The sequence below is a fragment of the Mustela erminea genome, chromosome 5 (genome assembly GCF_009829155.1).
Source record: "Mustela erminea isolate mMusErm1 chromosome 5, mMusErm1.Pri, whole genome shotgun sequence".
NCBI classification, from domain to species: domain Eukaryota; kingdom Metazoa; phylum Chordata; class Mammalia; order Carnivora; family Mustelidae; genus Mustela; species Mustela erminea.
In genome coordinates this window covers 95,522,303-95,527,914 of record NC_045618.1, presented here as the reverse complement: position 1 = coordinate 95,527,914, position 5,612 = coordinate 95,522,303, and the positions used below count along the sequence as shown (strand labels likewise).

The following is a 5,612-nucleotide window of genomic DNA, read 5'->3' as shown; positions in this document are numbered from 1 at the left end:
CTCTCTGACCCTCCCATCTCTCATGCCATCTCTCTCTCTCAAATAAAGAAATAAAATCTTTTAAAAAATCTTTTTAAAGGTAGCGGGTGCCTGGGTGGCTCAGTGGGTTAAGCCTCTGCCTTCGGCTCAGGTCGTGATCTCAGGGTCCGGGGATTGAGCCCCGCATCGGGCTCTCTGCCCAGCAGGGAGTTGGCTTCCCTTCCTCTCTTTGCCTGCCTCTCTGCCTACTTGTGATCTATCTGTCAAATAAATAAATAAAATCTTTAAAAAAAAATCTTTAAGAAGGTAGAATGTAGAGATTTTGAGTATGGGCTTTATTGCTGGATAATACGAGATAAATTTCTGCTCTGTACCATAAGACCAAAGTGGTCTTGGCCAATCTTGATTAGCCTTAGTTTTCTCATTTATAAATGGGACTAATGATAATAATACTAACTAGCATTGTTATTTTGAGAATTAAACAAAATAATTAATGTAAAGTACCTGGAAGGAGTCCTTGCATATAATACATGCTCAATAAATACTAATTATTTTATACCTGTTATTTATTAACAAATGTCTAGATGACAGTTTCAGATTTAATAGTATAATTTATATTCATAAATATGAAATTTGAGATCATGGAATGAATGAAGACTCTAAGGAAGAAGTTTAAACATTAAACAAAATAAAAATTATGACATGGGAACAAACCATATCATAAACATAGAGGAAACCTAAATGAAAATTCTCACTCCTCTGAAGGAAACTCTAACTTTAATCAAAAAAGATCACTGGTATGTAGGAATAAAGCCATGACTAGTTCTATAGGAAAGGCTGACATTTGTTGAGTACTTAGTTTGTGCCGAACATGAATATGTATTATCTCATCTATGTAACACCCATTCTATTAGTATCTCCATTTAATAAATGGGGGTGTTGAAATATGTAGTTGTTCAAAGTCCATACAGCTTACATGTGACAAAGCAAAGAACTGGCTACAGACAATCTCACACTAGAAGCCAGGGGTTTAGATACTAGACTGTACTCTATAATCCAAACTGCATAACCAGAAATAGGAAAACATACAGCTGAGTGACTTTGAGTGACTTTTTTAATACCCCATCAAAATGTTAAATAGTATGGTGGTTTGAATGAGATAATTTATGCAGTCTCAGATATCTTAATACTTTAAATTTAAACTCATCCCAACCTGGTTGTAAAGGGAAGGTGATTTAAAATTCATGTACGTTACTTAACAATTTTGAATTGATCCATTTTTTTTTTTTTCAAGGAAGCTATGGCTTAGTAAACATTTATTATGGAGAATTAAAGTTTTAGTTGACAGAAAAACATCAGAGACCCCACAGGCACAACTGAAATATAATTCTGTTGAAGTCTGTAAAAAATAACCTACAAATGAAGACTCAAGAGAATTTTATAATAATAATTTGTGTACAATGACTTTTCTTGAAATATCTCAGTAGACTTTATTATGAATCATAATTATAATCAAGCTTCAGAACATACCTCTGAGTGAGTTGTATGGGGTGTGTGTGTGTGTATGTGTGTTTTACCATTAGAGATAGTAGGAGGAATATTAATTTTTCAGGGTCATTCAAAGAGTCAGAGACTGTAGTAGGAATAGAATTAAAGGTTTCTAACTCAAGTCATCTGATAGATATCACTATTGGTTTGCAAAGGGTTTGACAGAAAACATTAAAGTGTAAAGGTGTCAGAAGAAATCATAGTTGAAAAAAGAAGCATACCCTGGGAAGGTCAAAGTAAGCAAATCTGAAAGTTTTCTGAAGTTTAAGAATATCCCTACCTCTATGTTCTCCATATGCATCTCAGTTGCTCCATAATTTAAAATAATGACGAAATTAAGAGGAAAAACAAATCCTAAATTGAACTTCTTCTGAATATCATATTTCTAACTGAAATTTCAGTGACAGGAAGAAAAGTTTTCTCTCTATAACCATCAGAGAGATAGTATACGAGGTATTTATTTTTTCTAGAGTCCTGGAATTAAGTATATAAACCAACAAGCACTTGTTTTTTCTAATTTGGAATGGTACAATTACTGAAATTTGAAACAAAAATAAAGTTAAATATAAAATGTAAATATTTAAAAATTTAGTTGATGAAAGCAAAAGATTTTTGTGTAATGTTCAATATCTAAAAACAATCTTAGTTTGGTTTCAAAAATTAAGTAAAATAGAAGAATTTGTGGCCTCAGGGAAGTAGATAACCTTCTACAAATGTAGGATATCTTATCTATTCAACACTTAATCTGAACTCAATCTAAACTACGTTACCCTCCCTTTAGTAGGTCTTTCAATGGATATGTAAACGAACTAATGAGGTAAAAAGCTACTGACAAGAAAAAGTTTGATTGAATATGCTTCTATTTTTCCCTAATCCTGTTCTTTGACTTTACTCATTATATTTTAAAAATACACATAGTGATATGGTACAAATATAGTTCTTTTACCTAAATCTCATCAAATTAAAGAATGGAAACATAATTTTTATCATATTTGTGCATCTAAAAAACAACAAAAATCCAATGTACCTAAAAATCAACATAAAATTCAGAACAAAAATTTTAATATTAATACATTTCATACCTTTAAGTAAATTTAGAAATTATCCTTTAATATATTTCACATGGTATTACCAAGACATTAGTAATATAATGAGGTTCAGAGATCATTTTTTCTCCAATTTTTCAAAAGGTCAGATATGTCTAAATTCTCAGAGTCGGGGTAGAATTAGAATGAACTCTAACGTTATGGCTTTCTCCATTATAAATAATAAGCTGGTTCTTTTTCTTTCTGTATAGGTGCTTTTGAGAACATATATATCAAATCACCAGTTAGATTTTTTTTTTCCCCAAATCCCGATTTTGTGCTTCTACTTCATTTTAACTGATGAAATGGGTGTCAGATAATGAAAGTTCGTAAAAGTGGAGGAGATTCCAAAAATACATGTGATTGCTACAACAGTATAATGCCCTAAAAATGATATAAAGGAATAATTCACAAGAATTCTCTGAATAAAATCATTTTTTCCACATAAAATTGTTTCAATTCTAGTCAATTTGCAATCAGTTCAATTTCTCTTGTCACTCTTTGAAGGACAAGAAGTCAAACCATTCTGTAGTTCATTTTCAACGACATAGCCCATTTTCAATGACACTGCACAGCTTATACTTAATCATTCTATTAACAAAATGCTAGTCATCCAACCTTCAAAACCATGCAGTGGTGCCAAAAAGAAGACACATTTTAACGCATTAGTAAATAGACCATCTGAGGTAATATTTACTGAGAAATTTCTACATGACAGGGACCATACTAAGTTTTACATGTCATGGAGTGGGGGGTGGTGTATAGTGGTTAAGAACACTGTCAAGGGAGTCTGCCTGGTTTTAACAGTTGATCCTATAATACTTACATTAAAAACATTTCATGTCCAAATAAACCATTCAATCACCTGAGAGGCTTCTCCAGATCCTCAGATATGCTTGCTGGGCTGTTTTTGTTTTTCGCTTTGTTTTGGGGTTTTTTTTTTTTTTTTAACTTTTTATAATTCCATGCTTCATGACTAGTTCTTGAAAATATTAAAAATAACACTAAAGTTGGAACTCTGTGCTTCAAACTGAATTCCAAGAGGGTCCCCATGAGGGTTGTTGGGGGTAGGGAGGGAAAAAATGAAACAAGATGGGATTTAGGAGGGAGACAAACCATAAGAGACTCTTCATCTCATGAAACAAACTGAGGATTGCTAGGGGGTTGAGGAGTAGAAGGAGTAGGGGATAGGGTGGCTGGGTGATGGACTTTGGGGAGGGTATGTTCTATGGTGAGTGCTGTGAAATGTGTAAGCCTGATGATTCATATACTGGTAACCCTGGGGCAAATAATACATTATATGTTAACATATATATATATAAAAGAAGGTCCCCATGATTATAATTACAGCACTTTAGTGTACATGTGCCATATAACCCACTCCCCTTGGGTTTGGGTGAGACTGAATAGGATAGGATGCCACTCCTGTGATTAGGTTATGCTATATGGCAAAAACTCATGGATTCTTCAGAAGTAATTAAGGCCCTTAATGGTCTTTGACATTACTTTAATCAAAAGGGAGATTGTCCTGAGTGAGCCTGACTTAATCAGGTGAGCCCTTAAGCCCTTAGAAGCAGCTGAGGGATTCCAGATTAGAGCAAATTCAATGTAGTAGAAATCTCCTTCTGGGGGCACCTGGGTGGCTCAATGGGTTAAGCCTCTGCCTTCGGCTCAGGTCATGATCCCAGAGTCCTGGGATTGAGCCCCACATCGGGCTCTCTGCTCAGTGGGAAGCCTGCTTCCTCCTTTCTCTCTGCCTACTTGTGATCTCTGTCAAATAAATAAATAAAATCTTAAAAAAAAAAAAAAAAAAAAAGCAGAGATCTCCTTCTGGCCTTGAAGAGGCAAACAGTTATACTGCAAACTGCCAATAGAGATGGTCATGTGGCAAGGCTCTGAGGATGGCCTCTAAGAACTAAGAGTGGTTTCTGGCTAACAAAAAGCAAGAAAACTGGGACCTTAGTGTCATAACCGTAAGAAACTGAACTCTGCCAACAACCAATAAATGGGGAAGCACTCTTTGTACCTCAGATGGGACTGGATCCCCAGCCAACTCTTTGGTTTCAGCCTCGTGGAGGTCCTGAGCCAAAGAGCCAGATATTCCATACTCAGACTCCGGGCTGTGAGATAATAAATTTGCGTTGTGTTAAGCTACTAAATTGTATGATTTGTTACTCAGTAATAGAAACTAATAGAACCAGGCATCTAATTTACAACACAGTTCTAAAATATTTAGCTTTGTTTGGGACCTGGGCACACCTCCATTCTCATCTATTGAGTAAATGTTTAGGGAAATACCTTTGTGACTAGAGTGCAGATTGCTAAGGCGGCTACATTAAATTTTTTTTTTTTTTTTAAATATGGAACACTTCACGAATTTGCGTGTCATCCTTGCACAGGGGCCATGCTAATCTTCTCTGTATCGTTCCAATTTTAGTATATGTGCTGCCGAAGCGAGCACAACATTAAATTTTATGAAAAGGTTATGTCTGCTCATATGAATGTACACTTATTAAGAAATAATAAGGTATTTACTTTTATCCTGAAATTTACATAGATAATTTTAAAATATTAATGTTATGATTTTGCTTAATATTCTTATAAGGAAAAAAAGGGAATAGAACCAATTTTTAAAAGTTTATAATCTGATTGAGAAAAAATAATTAACTTAAAATTTAGAAAGCGACTTTACATACAAATATTAAATAATTCTCAACACTCATTGGCATTCCCATTTTGGCTCAAGATAGTCATGCAACAGAATTCCATCCATCGAGATCTGAGGGAAGGTCCACTGGTGCTACTGTATCTCTCAGCTTATTGCTATCTGGAGTATAGGTTTCATACTCAGGAAGGTGACAACCATCTTGCAGCATGAGGGAAAGGCAAGAAATTCTACGATTATGTAAAACATCCACATTTACACTTATTTTACGTGGAGAAAAAAAATGTATTTGTTTTGACTGATAATGGTTGAGTGTATTCCATTACTTGTGGTGA

At 34.4% G+C, this 5,612-nt stretch overlaps 1 non-coding gene across 1 annotated transcript; it reads right to left on the bottom strand.

Moving 5' to 3' along the window:
- Positions 1-4,966: 4,966 nt before the first annotated feature.
- Positions 4,967-5,073, bottom strand: LOC116592114. The gene has a single exon (XR_004286307.1). It is a non-coding gene; the product is annotated as a U6 spliceosomal RNA (small nuclear RNA).
- Between the last annotated feature and the right edge of the window lie 539 nt (positions 5,074-5,612).